Here is a 17,512-nt window from a genome sequence, read left to right on the forward strand (position 1 = left end):
ATCACTGAGAGAGAAGAAAGTCACTTGACTTTCTTGAGCCTAAAATTGGTTCTTGGAAAAGAGGCAAAACTTGACCTCCAAAGCAACTTAGGTATCAAATATTTCCTGAAGGCATGGTTAGTTTTCTTTACAGGTTGTTTGGTTCTCTGAATACTACTAATTTAACCATGGATATGTGGTCAACTAGCTGTGAAAGAGAAAGAGAAGAGAGGGGGGGGAAAGCCACTAAAATAGTATCTTTCCTTTTTGGAAATGTGACAAGGTCTTCTTGCTGCAGAGACAGAATAAAAACAAAAAACTTCCCAAGACCCTAAGTGACAGTGAGTCCATGTTCAGGGATACAACACTAACATAGCGGCAGCTCAGATGCTTGGCCTTCATTTCTATCTGCATGTTACAGATTTTTTTCTAATACAACATAGAATAAAAAGTACGACTTCAGAAGCAAATTGAGATCTTGCAGTCCCAAGAAAATCATGTTACTTATGCATCAACCAATCTAAAAGTGTCCTTCAGAAAATTAGAAATAACATACTCTCATATTTTTTTAATATTTACTTGCACATTAGGCATTTATGGAATTACATTGCAATGGTATGCCTTCCATCTCCTGCACTTCTGTCAACTTGACATGAATTCCTTTCCTTAAGTGTTCAAAGACTGAATGTAAATAAATGGAGAAAAGTAGCCAAGACCTGAATCTCAACCTTTAATGCCGATAGTCCAGCTTCTACTTACTATGATGTGTCATGTCTCAAAAAGACATCTGTCATAAAATCTCCATCCCTCCTTCTTTATTTACCAATGCTGCAAATTCTTTCATAATGAACAAAATCAAGCCAAGACTGCAAACACAGTAATATCATCATGTTAAGTGTCTGCTTTAAAAATAACTGTGATCAGGGATGCCTGGGTGGCTCGGTTAGTTAACTGTCCGACTTCAGCTCAGGTCATAACTCACGACTCGTGAGTTAGAGCCCTGTGTCGGGCTCTGTGCTGACGGCTCAGAGCCTGGAACCTGCTTTGGATTCTGTGTCTCACTCTCTCTCTGCCCCTCCCCTGTCATGTGCGTGTGTTCGCTCTCTCTGTCTCAAAACTAAACATAAAAAAATAAATAACTGTGAACCCTTATTTCCCATAAGGCAAGGTCTTGATTCCTTAGAATATGTATCTAGTTTATTAAATTGCTGTCCAACCCTAACTTTCTGGCCTGTGTTCCAACCATTTGACCCACAAACTCTAACTCTATGCCAAATGCCTAGTCACTGCTATCTCTAAATGAAGCCTCGTCCCCTCATGCCTTTGCCCATCGTGTTTCATTATCCCCCAAAACCAACCCTAATATATCAGGCAAAATCCTCTAAGCTTCAGATCACTATTGTCTGACTTTTGTTTATTTGTTTTTCCTGTAGTTTTCCCTGACTCTTCAGGCTACAAATTCCTTCTTCATCTGTAATTTCCCAGTGCTTTGTACAATTCTCTCTTGCAGCATTTATGTTGAACTTTAAGTGTTTATGAATCTCCCTTCCCTGCTAGACTGTGAGTTCCTGAGGCATAGAGGACAGTACTTTATTCACTTTTATGTGCCCAGCAACTAGTAGGGCACCTGACACATATAGACCCAATAAATGTTCGTGAAATTGAATCGACTCTTCCAGGGGGCCTATTGGCTTAAAATTACACCAAAGTAGACATTACTAATATAAATCTTTCCTGAGGGCAGAAGGTTTTTGTTTTGTTTTTAGGGGAGAGTGCAGAGAATGCTTGAGGGCACTGAAGGTGAGAAAAATATACAAGACATTTTATGACACTTCCTTTCAATAGATGTTTCCAGTTTTAGAGCCTAATTATACAATGCAGAAGAAAACATCTTTCTTTGTTTATTTCAATGTTGATGTAGCACTTGGCCAGCAGAGGGAGAAAATACAATATGAAATGCAAGCAGTGGTGTTTAGCCCTCTCCATTACAAATAATGTGATTTCATGTTTTTAAAAATAATTATGTCAGAATATGTATGATTTTGATCCAAGAATATGCAGTTATTCAAATAATCTCTACTCTCGAAATTTAAAGCCTCACCCTTATTTGTCTTTAGGTTAGAAGAACTCAGCAGTGCATTTTAGTTGAGAGCCAGTAAGCTCTCATCTGAAATTAATGGAAAATTATGCCTTTCAGAGAGAGCTGCAATTTCCAGATGCTCATCCCTTCTCTCATTGCACACCAATGAAATCAACGAGAATGTTTAGGGACTAGATATTCTGTTCATGGGTTTGAGGGCAGTTAGCCAAAATGTGGTGAAGTAAGATGGATCTCCTTTTCCGCTACAGCAGCAGGGACTGCGGTGGGGAGGTATGAGTAGGGTGTGATTGTCCATGGTGTGTGTCAGAAACATAACATGTTTGCACCAATCAATATCACATGTATCTAATGAAAGTATAACATATAAAATGCATATTAGCAAAAAAGGTAAAATGAGGATGACTACTCACATAAAAATCTCATCTTTTCTGTACATTATCATTCACCACTCTCATTAGTGCACATAAAATAAAATGAGATCTTTAAGCAATGAGATACATAAAAGTTTTTACAACCACTGCAAACATCTACTGCTTAGATAATACAGTTTGTGACAAAAAGAAAGCTGAATGAATAATAGCAGCAGTTAAAGATAGTTTGTGGTAAATGTAGTGCACCACCCTCCTTTCTGACGTAGTAGAGAGACTACAGCACTATATTCTCCAAAGTCTGACATTATTGTATGTTTATATATATATTTCATATATATTACTTACATTAATTATATATACATATATCTATACACACATACTTACACACATTTTGGCATTTTATATACATATACACACATATGTATATATACACACATATACGTATTTTGGTTTGGCTTCTTCTCATACTTTTCCTATTCTTAAATGAATAGTGATTACCATCAGCACTATCTATCCAATTATTCAAACCCCAAAGACAGACTTCATTCATAACACCTTATTTACCTTTACTCCTACATCCAAACATTCAGGAAATCCTATTGATTATACCATCCCCATTTTTTTTCAAACCGTTATAGTCCTCAAATACCAAAGCCACTAACTTAACTTAAACATCCATTATTTTCCTCCATTAGTTCACTACCTCCTATTACCCGCAGCTGCTTTCCTAAAATAATACTCCACACTGCATTTAGAGGCTTTAATTTTTTTTTTAATTTTGACATTATAGATTCATAGGTAATTATAAGGAATAACTCAAAGAGACCCTGTGTACCATTTACTCAATTTCTGCCAGTGGTAACATCTCCCAATGATAACTCCCCCAGTACAATGTCACAAACAATAATGACATTGATACAGTACCACAATGTTCCCTCATTTCACCCTGTTCTAACTACATCTACCTCCCTTCTCCCTATTGCACCCCTAATCTGCTCTCCATTTCTAAAATTTTTGTTGCTCCAACACAATTGTATAAGTAGAATTTCATGCTATGTAATCTTCTGGGATTATTTCTTACTCAACATAAGTCTCTGGGGATTCATCCAATTTGTTGGGTGTAAAAATAGTATCTTCGTTTGTTGGCAAGTCGCATTCCATGATATGGATGTGCCACAATTTGTTTCACCATTCGCTACTGAAAGGCATCTTGGTTGTTTCCAGTTATTGGCTATTTTGAGTCAAACTGTCATAAAAATTTACATACAAGTTTTTGTATAAACCTAACTTTTTATTTCTCTAAAACAAATGCCTAAGGAGTGTAAATGCTGTGTCATATGATGTTTTTTTGGAAACTACACAAAAACCTAACAACACTCTTCTTAAGAAAAGCAAGGTCATTTTATAATCCCACCATCAATATAGAGTGATATAGTTTCTCTGGATCCTTATAAGCACATAATGTTATTTTTTTTTTATTTCAGTGATTTTGATATATAGTGTTATCTCATTGTGGTTTTAATTTGCATTTCCCTAATGGCTAATAATGTTGAGTATCTCTTCATGTGCTTTTTTGCCATTTGCATTTCCTTTTCAATGAAATGTCTTATTTGTTTTGCCCTTTGATCTTTCACTGTTGAGTTTTAAGATTTCATTGTATATTCTAGATACTAGTCCTTTGCTGGATATAAGTTTGCAAGTACACTTTCCTATTCTGTTTCTCCTGCCTTCATTCTTCCAACAGAGTCTTTCACAAGACAACACTTTTAAATTTCAATGAAATCTAATTTATCCATATTTCATTTTATGGAATGTGTCTATGGTGTGAACTCCAAGAACTTTCTGCCTAATCGTAGTGCAGAGACTTTCTCCTGAGTTTTCCTGATAATTGCATAGTTTAACGTTTTACATTTGGATCCATGATACATTTTGAGTTAATTTTTGTGTACAGTGTGAGAGTCAGGTCAGGATTTGTTTTATTATTAGTATTATTGATATCTAACAGCTCCAGCACCATTTCATGAAAATGTTACCTTTCATCCAATGAATTTCATGTACATTTTTATCAAAAACCAATTATGTATATTCCTATGGATGTATTTCTAGATTATCTAGTCCATTGCATTGATCTATTCATCTAATCCTTAACCAATACTACACAATTACTATAGCTATATAATAAGTTTGGAATTTTCTTAAAAACAATGGCCATTGATATAAGGATAATATGGAGGGAGCTGAAGGAATGTGTAACAAGTCTGAATTTATGAAAGCATAGTAGACCTGACAATACAACTTGAGGACATGGAGATTGAAGGATGTGAATGGTAAGTCCCGATAGACTGGCAGACTTCAGGATCCAACCACCAGGAAAGACAGTTTAGGGCATGGACGTCCTATGGTCAGAGTCCATAGGGCAGCAATCATTTAGAATCCAAGCTTTTACACCTAGCCCACTCATTTTAAGTAAACAAAGCCCCTCTACTAAGGTACTGCATAATATACAAAAAGCTGCTTTGAGCACAGGACCTTGGCCTCCAATGTAAGTCCAATTACCTTTCACTGGCTCTTACTCTTGACTAGCCTGAATCTCCAGGCTGTTTTTAGCTTCTAGTGTATACCTCCAGCCATTGCCTACCTATTCTCCATCCATCTTCTTCCCTACATCTTTATCTCATCACCCTCTGGACCAGAATCTCACAAAGTATCAGCTATTGTTATCATCCACTACCTTCCCCAACATACACACTCACACACCTTTGCTCCATGTTCAAAAATTTTATGTAAGAGACCCTTCTGCTCCCAAGTACAGACTGACTCACTTCCTGCCTGATTCTTGCTCAGAGAAGGGGACAAATTAAACTACACTCAAAGATCAAAATTTCAATCTGGATTCAAGAATAAACATGATACTCCATGTAAGATAATGTTAGATGTCTAGTTACCAAGAGAGATAAAGGAAATAGCTCAGTTTGAACTGAAAATTCAAGGTGGTTGAGCAAGGGTTGGCAATGACCCCCAAAGGTTTAGTCCCATGTACCTGGGATTAAGACAAAAATGAGAGGATTAATCTTTCAATTACACACACCCCATGTTTACATGTTTTGCTATATCCATTGCCACTAGCTACATTATTTATTTACTCTGAAAATACCTCACTTAAATTTATTTATAAATTTTATAGCACTCCCATCAATGAAATTCTGTTAGTTTCTCATAGGAACTTACCCATATACACATTCGTTGCTGTATGACTTAAAATTATCTTCCAGAACAGCCAGAGTTGCCAGATTGAAATTAGTATGTATATCACACAGAGATTTGCCTCTACTTTATGACCAGCTAACTGACTGACAGACTAAATACTGGGAATTATATCTATACTCTGTATCATCTGTACTAGTGTGTTTCCTTGCCATGCAAAATACTTCTTGCAGTTTGAAATAACTCATTCTGTAGTCTAGTAACTCATTCTGTACTCTAACATATAGAGAAAAGACATTGCTACATTTTCTGGGTTCAGTCTTTGTATTTCTTGGATAGATCCCTCATAAAGTGGCTACAGTAGTCATGGAATACAGTATTAACATCTTTTTATGGGCTGCACTGAAGACTGCGATTTCCACATAATGCTGATTTCACTTAATCTAGAATATTATGAATTATACTTCTTAATACAGTGTTTGTCTTGCTCTTACATTTTAATATAAATGGTAGGATGGAAGGCTACAGGAAAGGGAAGAAGCAAAACATCGGGACAATATTGTAGGAAGATAGTGAAATATGGTTAGTTTAATTTTTACTGCGGCTGAAACAATGTGAAACTGGCTGTGATAATGAATAGGAGAGTGAATAGACCATTATAAGGACTAAAAGAAGGCTAGAGGGTACACGTGCAGAGAGAGAAAGATAGTGATATAAATGGAGACTGGAGATATGGACAGGTCTGAGACCTTGCAAGGTGTTGTACATTATGTTAGAGATTTTGGTCGTTGCTCTCAGGACAAGGGAATTAGATCAGCTTTTAATCAGACAATTTAATTATAGTACTTCTTAGAGATAATCTAGTCATTTTCAAATCAGACTCCAGAGACCAGTTATTCTACCTGTTAATATTTCTTTTATCACACATTAAAAAAAACCTTCAAAATATTATCTGCCTACGTCAGTAATTGTGACTGCATTGTCTATGTTTATTTTGGAGCTCTTAAATGTATGTTCAAATTGAAGCTGAGATAAAATTTTAAATAAACACGAGTGACTTGTATTTTAGACCAGCTCGTGCCCATGGACACATGTTTCTCTCTTTGAGATCAACAATAGACTGTACTTGAAGAACCAGTCGGTCAGAAGATTCCTTATGGTGCTCTTTTGTCCTAGTATTCTTAAGCTTTGTTCCTAACTTGTGGGCTAGAGAAAGAGTTTTGGGAGAGGCCAGTGAGAGTTCAACTTTTGACTGAAATGCTCTGGATAAAGCTAATGTTTGGCAAAGAAGCATTTTTCTCCCACCACTCTACTTAAGTTACAGTATTTCCTACTCTCAGCGCTTGATACATCTGTGAATCCTTCGATCCCATGTCAGTTCATTCCAGTACATCATGAAATTTTGAGATGTTAGCCAATCTATAATGTTTTAGGTACAGTGGCACATGGTCCTTGTCAAAATCTTTTCAGAAGCCTGATGTAGATTCAGTATTTTGAAATCCTACAAGTACTGCTCACCCTTCACCTAAGCCAGGCAGATTTTTGATAAATAAATAGCAGACATTTTGGGAGGATAATCATCAGGTAATAGAAATACACCAAAAGTTGCTGCACCAACTCCTCAGAAAGAAAAGCTAAAGTTTGACTCCATATAGGTCAGAATTTCCAAGGGAATGTCCTCAAAAATTCTGCATTGTCTACTTTTCTGTTTCCAGTGACAGTAATACTTTTTATAACTTGCTATTTCATCCCAGCTTATATTTGAGTGGAACTAGAATCAGCATAAAGAGATAACACAGGTGAAAAGGCAGCACGTCTTTCTTCTTTCGTTTTGTATAGCACGGAGCTACTCTTTAGCCCTTTCTCCAATCTGAGAAAAATGTAGCTCCCAGACATTTCAAAGGTTAGGAATTAAATGTACAAGAGATAAATATATTCTGTAGCTCCTGTGACTGGATATTAGCCTGTGGGTGATATCCTAAGTCTACGGTTTGATGACAGATGCTTAGAAGTATGAAATCAAGCCTGCCTACAATATCTGCTCACACTTTCCATTAAAGAGAGGGTTACCTCCCAGATTCTCTTGGATCAATGTATATCCCTCACCACCATAGTATCTGAATAACATAAATGAGTCCTGAAAAATGGCAGTAAGATTCAAAGGGAGTGGGGTCAGGTTTATGCAGAGAAAATGTACCTCAAAGCACAGTATTAATACCTAAAGCATTAAAAATTCCTGTTAGATATGATAGTGTATAATATGCACCTTCCATCATCAGAACTCCATATTCATGTATTCATATGTCTCCTCTCAAAATACACCTAAGTCTGTCATCTCACTTGATTCTTACTACTTTTTAAGGTCCCCACATTTTGAAAAGCCTGAATCATAAAAAAAGAGTCTGATGAGAAGAATCCGTACCCCTTATTTAACTTCACAGGGAACTGAAAGCCTGTAATTGATTTTCAAATCTGGTTGAGGACATAGCCCTAAGTGTCTCAGGATAATGCCTCCTGGGAAATCTGTGGCTACTATTATAGCTCAAGAGCTAAACCTTTAAGGCCCACAATAGAACACCTCATCTATGGAGCAGATAGATTAAACTTGTGAGATAGCAGAACACCACTACATTCCAGAATTCTGTGGAACAACTGTCCACTGTATACTCTCCTGGTCTTGCTAGGGCCTAAATAGAATGGCTCAAATAACTGGATATGTCTGGGATAGCTCTCCTGAGATACTTTGCTTTGGCCTTTGGGTGGGTTCTTAGATTATCTTCCACACTGTAGCTGCTGGACTTATAGGTCCACAACTGCCTCTTCATTTGCTTGTCTGGTGTCTGGGATGAGATGATTACAATAGCTGGATCTAGCCAGGGCTATTTTTTCTGACCCTTGTGGCCTCCCCATATGGCTAGCCTGCGCTTCTTCACAGAATGTCTATCTCAGAGTAGCTTCCTCCAGGGCAGCTGGCTTTCCCCAGAGTGATTGGGGTGAGTCTGGGCAGAAGGTGCTGGGATTTATACAAAGCCTTGGAAGTAAAAAACAAAACAAAACAAAAAAAAAACGACCAAAAAATAAAACAAACAGAAAAACCCAAAGCCTGAGAAGTACAAAAACATTGGGATGGCTGGGTGGCTCATTTGGTTAAGCGTCTGACTTTGGCTCAGGTCACCATCTCACAGTTTGTGGGTTCAAGCCCCATGTGGGCCTTTGTGCTGACAGCTCAGAGCCTACAGCCTGTTTTGAATTCTGTGTCTCCCTCTCTCTCTTGCCTCTCCCTCGTTCATGCTCTGTCTATCTCTCAAAAATAAACATTAAAATAAATTTTTAAAAAAGAAGTACAAAAACATTACTTTCACTATATCATATTGGTCAAGTCAACCAGTTCAAAGAAGAGGGGGACTAGACTCCATCTGACAAGTGTGGATTTGCAAAGAATTTGTAGCATTTTAAATGCATCTCTTAAACAAAATGACATTCAGAATGAGAATAGATATATTTAATTCTATTCCTCTCTTATGTATATTATTCAAGCCACTTGAATGTTCTTTGTTTCTGCTTTCCCATCTGCAAAGTGCTATGATTCCTGCACTTACTACATACCAGAAATAATGACTCAACACAAAGAATAAAAAATATGGCAATGCATTAAGCTATTCAAAGAAAAATATTTTACATAAAAAAGAATAGCATCAGAATTAATATCATTACCTTGGAGGGTAGACAGAACTAAATTTAACATAGCTCTGCCACTTATTGTTATAAGGTCATAGGTAAATTACTGAGTATCACTGAGCCTTAGTTTCCTTACTTCTAAAATCAGGAAGGTCAGCAGAGCCAACCTCATGGTAGATAATATTTAACATGCTTAAAGACAACTCCCACTACACAACACATGCTAAATATTAGCAGGTACTTATTATAAGTTCTATCAAGTGTGAACTCATGAAGGTGAACTTTTGGTATACTGATAATGAGAGGACCACAATCTTAGATATACTGGTGAAGACCAGACTATATTCAGTAGCCTGGAGGCGTTACTTTTGGAAAGGCAATGTGCTATAAAGCATTTTTTCCCCTCTTTATTTTTCCAATCATTGCACAATATACTACTTGTTACTGAGAGCCACTAGTAGGGAGATTCAATGTAATTAAAAGATTGATCTTCTGGAAACAATGCTTAATAACAAGCATGAAAAAGTGAGAGTAATTCTGCATTTTCAAACACTGTCCTCAAGTTAATTTAACCTGAGCTGTTTGTGAACCACCTAGAAAGTCTGGGATCAATATGTCCAGGCTGAAATCAATGTACCAGAGAGAAGAGGAGACAAACTCCAATTGGCTAGTTCATTCAAATCAGTGGAGCCTTATAGAAGTACTTAGTGGAACATTCATTTTGTATGTGCCAGATGCTACAGTTCAGATGTGCAGGGCAAATTTTTGTATTTTGCTTGTTCTTTAAAGGAAAAATCAAAAATACATCTACATATATGTATATATGTGTGCTTGCAGATATACATGAAAAAAAAACATTTATATATTAAAAAGTAAGACAGTGAAAGTAGTTCTCATCAAGTTCTTCCTTCTTATACTTCAAAATCTACCCTTTAAACAAATAAATACCAAATAGACTGAATAATCACTTACCACATCTGTTTTCAAACTTTCCTCACCTAAGCACCTTTGGCACATCACATTTTCATTACTCCTCTTTTCATCTTTTTATTTTACTCTCTCTACCTATGCTTCTTGGCCAGCTTTTGTACACATTTAATTTTCCTCCAACACGGTTTCTCTTTAGTTCTATCAGTCTCCAGTAGTTGACAATTTTCTTCACATTATTGCAGTTTGACATTCATTGAGAACCAAGCACGAGAAAGTCTGGCATGAAATGTTACTCATTTTATTTTCTTTAGTGTCTTTATCCCCACATTACAGCTGCTTTGGTATTTGTTTCGTTTTCTCTCCTCTTCCTCAATGAAAATGTGCCCCAAAGACACAGTAAGATTGACTTTTAGACTACCGATTGTTACCTTGAGTACAAACATCAATCAGTCAGAAGGAAGAAATACATAGCGGTCAAAAATATTTCTAAGGGGGTCATATAATTTTGTTTGCAGGAAATGTGAAAGTTTTTACTTTTGTAAGTCATCCAAGCCCAAAACAACTTGTATAGAAATCAAGCAAAAAATACCTGACACACAGCTTTCAGTAATTTTTGCTAGGTCATCCAAACTGTGTGAAAATAAATAGTGTTGTATGTAATTTTTCAGTTTTAAGATCACAGCACAAGTTGTATTTCCTGAGCATTTCTATTTTATTTTGATTGTGGGGGTGGATGTGTATTCAGACAGATTTTAGCTATGTGTAAGCATTTATTTTTCATGTGGGACATATCATGAACATTAGAACATATCTTGTCTACCAAATAAATTATTTACACAAAAATTTATATATGTCATCCAACTTTCAACCAGCAGCTAAGAAATGTATGATGAATCTAAGAGCTAAGCTTAGAGACTGGCATCAGAGAGCAACCCCAGTGAATGATCTTCCAGAAGCTCACCAGGTGTGAGCACATACACAAAGAATGTCATGAGAAAAAAAAGCTGAATTCCACATTTCTTATTTATGTATTAGAAACTGTAACAAGTTTTCCTACTATTACATTTTTCATTAAGAACAAAATATAGATGAGGCACCAGGGTGGCTTAGTTGGTTAAGCATCTGATTTCAGCTCAGGTCATGATCTTGCGGTTCATGTTTTCGAGTCCCGTGTTGGGCTCTGTGCTGACAGCTCAGGGCCTGGAGCCTGCTTCAGATTCTGGGTCTTCCTCTCTCTCTGCCCGTCCCCCATTTGCACTCTCTTTCTCTCTCTCTCTCTCAACAATAAACATTTAAAAAAAAATTTTTAAAGCAAAATATAGAAGAGAAAACCATCCAGGTACACAACAAACTCTCTTTAGAAGAATGAAATGGGCTGTTATGGGGTTAAAGAAGTTCACACCAATAATTTAACCTCTAAGATTATTAAAATTAATATTTATTAAATACAGACTTCTTTGAACCCAGAAGGCCATAGGAGCAACATGGTGTACACACTATAAGCTTCCCAAAATAATTATCAGCCAACAAAAGAATTTTAACATGGGCTAAAAGGTTCTAAGTTGGAATTTCCAAGTATCTTTTACTTTGTCCCTCTGGAATACCCTAAAAAGTTTATCAGCTTATTGTTTACAAAAACTGCTAACTGCAAATGAGTCATTTTGACCTTCTTGAACAAAGTATGAGCAACTGATTCAGAGCACTAAATCTTCATCACTACACCACCAGTGAGCATCAACTATGTTGTACACCTGAAATTAATATTGGTAATATTGTGTCAACTGTACTCAAAAAATTAAAAACAAACAAACAAACAAAAAAAACCCACTAAGTATAAAGGTTCTCATTTTTTAAGGTAACATTCTCCAGAGTATTAATTTGTAATTCTACTATGGTACAGAATGCTGCATAGACTAGACGTATAAATATGCCAACTTTAAAGGAATTGAGTATATGAAAATATACTTTTTAATTTCACAAGCTGATTTCCATTAAGATGGCTTTAAATAGCATATCCTTCTAAAATTTAAAATTGCATTATCTCTACAAAACTTAATTCACAAATAATTTTAAAATGTACTTAAAAGGTTTATCTATTGTTAAGTCAATCTATTTCCTCAGTGCTACTTTACTTCTGTAGAACCCATTGCAGCTTAATGTATTTGAAACTGATTATTTCATTTGATGTATTTGATACTTATAAAAACCCTTTAAAGTTGTCAAGGAAGTATTATTTGCTGCCCATTTCATAGTGAGGGAATTGGGGCTCAGAGAGTAGATTTGGCCAGCCAGCCAGCTGCCAAAAGGCAGAGCCAATGCCACGGCTTAGGACTTCTACTTTTAGACACATACTTCTCTTTTTCACAACAATATGAAATTAAAAAATTTCACAAGTCCCTCTTAGTAATAACTTTTTTTTTCACAAATTAATATACAAAAGTTTCAAATCCTTTGGTTTCTTTTCTTCTTAGGATTTTGTTTGATTCCAGACTAGACCTATTATTAAGTATTTGATTCCATTCCTTAATTTGGCTTAGAACTATCTGCACTAGAGGAGACGGAGAAATCTCATTGTTTTTTTTTTTAATTTTTTAATATTTATTTATTTTTGAGAGAGAGTGATCACAGGGGAAGGGTAGGGAGAGAGAGTCACAGAGGATCCAAAGTGGGCTCTGTGCTGACAGCAGAGAGCGTGATGTGGGGCTCGAATTCATGAACTGTGAGATAATGACCTGAGCCAAAGTCCGAGTCTCAACCCACTGAGCTACTCACGTGCCCCCCTCTCTTGTCATTTTCAATAATATGTGGCTTATTTTATTTCTGAATCGTCAGTGCATGGTTTCTTTTATTTAATCTCAAAATGTTACTGATCTCAAAATTTCCAGTATGTAAAGTGCCACCAAGTCTAGTAAAATATCCAATTTTTAAAAAATGAATTCATGAAACTAATCTTCAGTGAAATCAGGGTTTCATATTCATGTAATTTTTTTTATTTATGCTGTTCCAACTCGCCTTGATTATATTAACTTCCTAGGTGTTCATGTTTTCCTTCATACCAGAATAACTATGCACTTTGATATATGTGTCGTCTGTGGTCTTTGAACACTCAGAGGTACACTTAATATACTTAAAATACCTCTCAGGAATATAAGATGCTAAAAATATCTTTCTAGTATTTCTGCTTTTATACAAAATGACTCTATATTCTCACATATGGAATCTGAATTTCTGTCTCAATTTTGCTAGGTGATGAATGTGATGGAGATGAGAAACATCATCTTATCCCTTCTACTCAAAAGAAAACATGACACAACTTGAGCAACACAACACAGTTTTAGAGGCAGGTTAAGGAATTTCACTCACCTTCTAAGTCACTAGCAAAAGTGTAACCTTACATTGTGCTTGTTTTTATAATAAACATGATTTTTCCATACTGTCTTCCACATTATCTAATGAAATGAACATGTCCCTAATTATGAAAAACATCAGTTTTAAACCATGACAGTATTGGGTATCACAGTGACTCTGACTTAGGATTTTAGCGCTTTCTTCTTTGGGGAGTAAAACTTCCAGGCTGTCCGAGAATTAGTTTCTGTACTCTCCATAATAATTAGCACACCCAATTCTTGTATTAATCACCTGGCTGTCAACTGTGACACAGACTGACAGAATGGAGACTTTGAATTATTAGCTTGAAGGTTTAAGATTAAATCTTCCTTGGGGCACCTGGGTGGTTCAGTCTGTTGGGCGTCCGACTTCGGCTCAGATCATGATCTCACAGTCCATGAGTGTGAGCCTGGAGTCAGGCTCTGTGCTGTCAGTTCGGAGCCTGGAGCCTGGAGCCTGCTCGGTTTCTGTGTCTCCCTCTCTCTCTGCCCCTCCCCCACTCACACTCCGTGTCTATCAAAAAATGAATAAACGTTAAAAAAATTTTTTAAAGATTAAATCTTCCTTCCATCACCTGTAAATGGAAGTCAAATTTATACAAGTTCATATTAGATATATCTTTAACTTCCCTTGCTTTCTCAGCTTTCCCCAGAACCATATCCCTTTTCCTACTCTGCCCATGATATTCCAACTATATCATTATTTTAAGGTGCCATAAAACCATCAAGACTAAGTTAAGAACGTTGAAGTGTTTATTTCCTCAAGTAAGGATGGCCCAAGTAAGGTGTTCATAGTATTTTCCTGCTCCCCTGTTATCCTTTATATGTCCTATTTCCACTTGGGTTAGAGACGTATTAGACTTTTCCACCTTGCTATCATCCTAAAATACTAAGTCAAGTGACAGAACTTAGTTTGACTCTGGAGAATTAAATTTTATATTTCTGCCCCTGGATTCTTTGTCCACTTTGTCCATCTGAATGACTGAAGTTCATTTCATTCAAGACAAGGTAGGTGAATCATACCTGTACCCTTTCAAATAGCACCATTTGTGATCTTCGGACAAGTGTTGGGAGAAACATTACCTAGGAGTTTCCCATCCCTTTTTGGGAAGAGAGTGTTTTGTCTTACCAGCATTAGTAGAGTACTTTATACTTTTAAAGAGATTACAAATACATTATGCCATTTGATCCTCATAAAAACCCTCTGAGATAGGCTGGACACTTTAAAGACAAAGAAATCGGCTCAAAGAGATTTTCTAACAAAGCTTGTTAGTTAGTGGCAAAATTAGATCTCCTGATGCTTGGCCTGTGCTCTTTCTGACACACTGAAGGCTTAGCTGAACAAGTTGAAAGGAAAATCCTCTAAGGCCTGCAATGCATCATTTTAAAAAGTTTATGGCTTTCTTATTATTTAAGTTTTTTTTAAAGAACTGTTCACTTTAGATAAATTGGAAAACCTTGAAATTATAAATTAGATGAATCTCAGCAATAATGTGACTGCCTGAAGGAAAACTTGTTTCATGAATATGTCCATATATATTTATATAGTTGACATCATATGAAGATTATAGCTCAATTTCTTGTTTATAGTAGCAGTTTCTAATTATATTAGGAACACGTTTTCAAGCCTTGAAATATTTTTCAGCAATTTTAAAAGATAATGCATAATATTTCAACATCTGGATACACAACCATAACCTTTTCACTATTTATAATTGTCAGACAATCATACTTTTCCTAATCTTTCACATCACTAATAATAATAAAAAAACCTTGGAATTACATTTACTTTTGAAATTAGAATTATCAGTCACAGAAAATAAATGTTTTTAAAAATCATTGCTACAAACTCATGTCTCCTAAAGCCTTGTATCAGTTTAGTTCTCTGTTAGTGTAGGTGAATACACAGTGTTAAAATGTACAGTCTAATTTAGTTTTTGCCAATTTTATCCACTTGTTAACTACTTTTGTTTTACATTCCTTTGATTATTGGTGCTTTTTTAAAAATGTTTTAGCAGAGATGGGGTTTGCATTTTTCTTTTTCCTGTATATTTTAAGTATACTTTTCCTCCTTAAACTTCCTATTTTTGCAGATCATTCTTTGTCCCCCTATTGTGCCCCAAATTCAGGGAATTTTTCAGCTCAAGGCTAGAGGAAAAAACTACCAAGAGAAGTCACCCGGTCATGGTTAGCCATATGGTTCTCCAGTGTTCTCTTCTTGGTGGACAGTTGTTTTTCAGGTTTCCCACAAGAAGAATTGACACTGTTGGTTTCCCAGGTTTGGGAGGGAAGAACAATTCATTGTGACAGAGTCTTATAGAATAAAATATTGACTTTAATTCCATCCCTTCTTCCTCTTAATTGTAGGAAATCTCATTTTTCTGGTTAACTCACTAGGGAAAAATATACTTAATTGTCTAAAGAGTATTTTACTTATTTTACTTATTATATAGTTTTATAAAACTCACTTCTTTACTGAAATTACTTCTGGTTTCATCCATGTAAATGTATGTATATGTAGTTCATTAATTTTTCACTATATAATATTGCGCTGTATAAAAATACAGTTTATTTATGGATTTTTTGGCGCAGAAATATTTGAGCTATTTTCAGTTCTTTGTCATTACCTCTAATACTATGAACACTTTTTCACCAAGAATCAATTCACTTATTTCTCTCAATTTAGTTTGCTGTATGCTGTTCCCTGCAAAGATGGGGCAACCACATAATGTCCTTGAGGCGCCAGTTGTAGATCTGTCAAAGTATTGCTGTCAGGCGCCACAGTTCATCAGAGGCCCAAGAACAACCTCCTAACCTGGGCCAGGTATTTCAGTTTCAAATAGTCACCCAGCTCCTCCTTAGGGATCTAACATGATGGCCCTTCTTCCTGGTGTGGGAATAATTAACAGCATTGCTTTAAGAATAATTTGGCCCTGAGCCTACTTTGTCTGCATGGCCTGAGGGAACTTGAACTTGTAGTGGCCACAGGGTACAATTGCCAGGAACTTGGCTTCCATGTCCTTTTCTGAGAGTGTGGCCAGTATTCACTCAGCTGTTCCTCAGAAGGTCTCCCTGGGTTGCCACTCTTCCTGTAGGAGTATCCAAACATCCTGATCTCCAAGCTTCTCTTTGACCAGCAGAACAAGGTTCCTGTCTATTTTTTGGTGCAGTGAGATTTGGTCATTCTTTTTATCAGTTTCTGGAATGTGAGCTCCAGGTTTGAAGGGTAAAACTTTCTGCTCCCATATATCTTCCAAATCCTACACCAGCAGTATATTCTGTTCCTCTTCATAATGGAAGTCAGCTTTCTTCTTTGCTGGTCACTAGGCTTCATCCAAAGTACAAGGCTGGTGGTCTGAATACAAACTCTCTCCATCTTGATCTTTTGTAATCGAGACCGCCATCTCTTTCTGTGGCTTAGAGGCCAACTGGAGGCCACCGGCAGCTGCTGTAGGCACAACATGTGCAACAGGTGCTACAGAGACCCACTGCTCCAAGATGAGGCCACAACAGTAAGGCCAAGAGAATCCAGGCTCCCTGCCCAGAGCCACTCAAACTGCTACCAGTCATTCCCCACCCCTTAACAGAGTCTGCCTTATGGGCACTGCCATTTTTCTGCCCTCCCCTGCTATGAACATTCTTGAACATGTTTCCTTCTGCACACTGGCAAAAAATTCCCTAAGGTAAATAAATAGAATTATTGGGATACAGCATGGCACTCTTGAGAAGAGGCATCAAACCAGTTTAAAGTAATTATATTCTTATTCATAAAACTAGATACTCACAACTTTCTTCACTGCTATATTTAAGGCAAGAGGACAAGAAACTTAGTTCAAAAACAAAAAAGAAAAAGAACCACAAAC

The 17,512-nt window shown here is 36.4% G+C and overlaps 1 pseudogene; it reads right to left on the minus strand.

Annotated features, from left to right (window-relative positions):
* Window positions 1-16,437: 16,437 nt before the first annotated feature.
* Window positions 16,438-17,260, minus strand: LOC102969347 (annotated as a pseudogene).
* Window positions 17,261-17,512: the final 252 nt, after the last annotated feature.

This window comes from Panthera tigris, chromosome A3 (genome assembly GCF_018350195.1).
Source record: "Panthera tigris isolate Pti1 chromosome A3, P.tigris_Pti1_mat1.1, whole genome shotgun sequence".
NCBI lineage: Eukaryota > Metazoa > Chordata > Mammalia > Carnivora > Felidae > Panthera > Panthera tigris.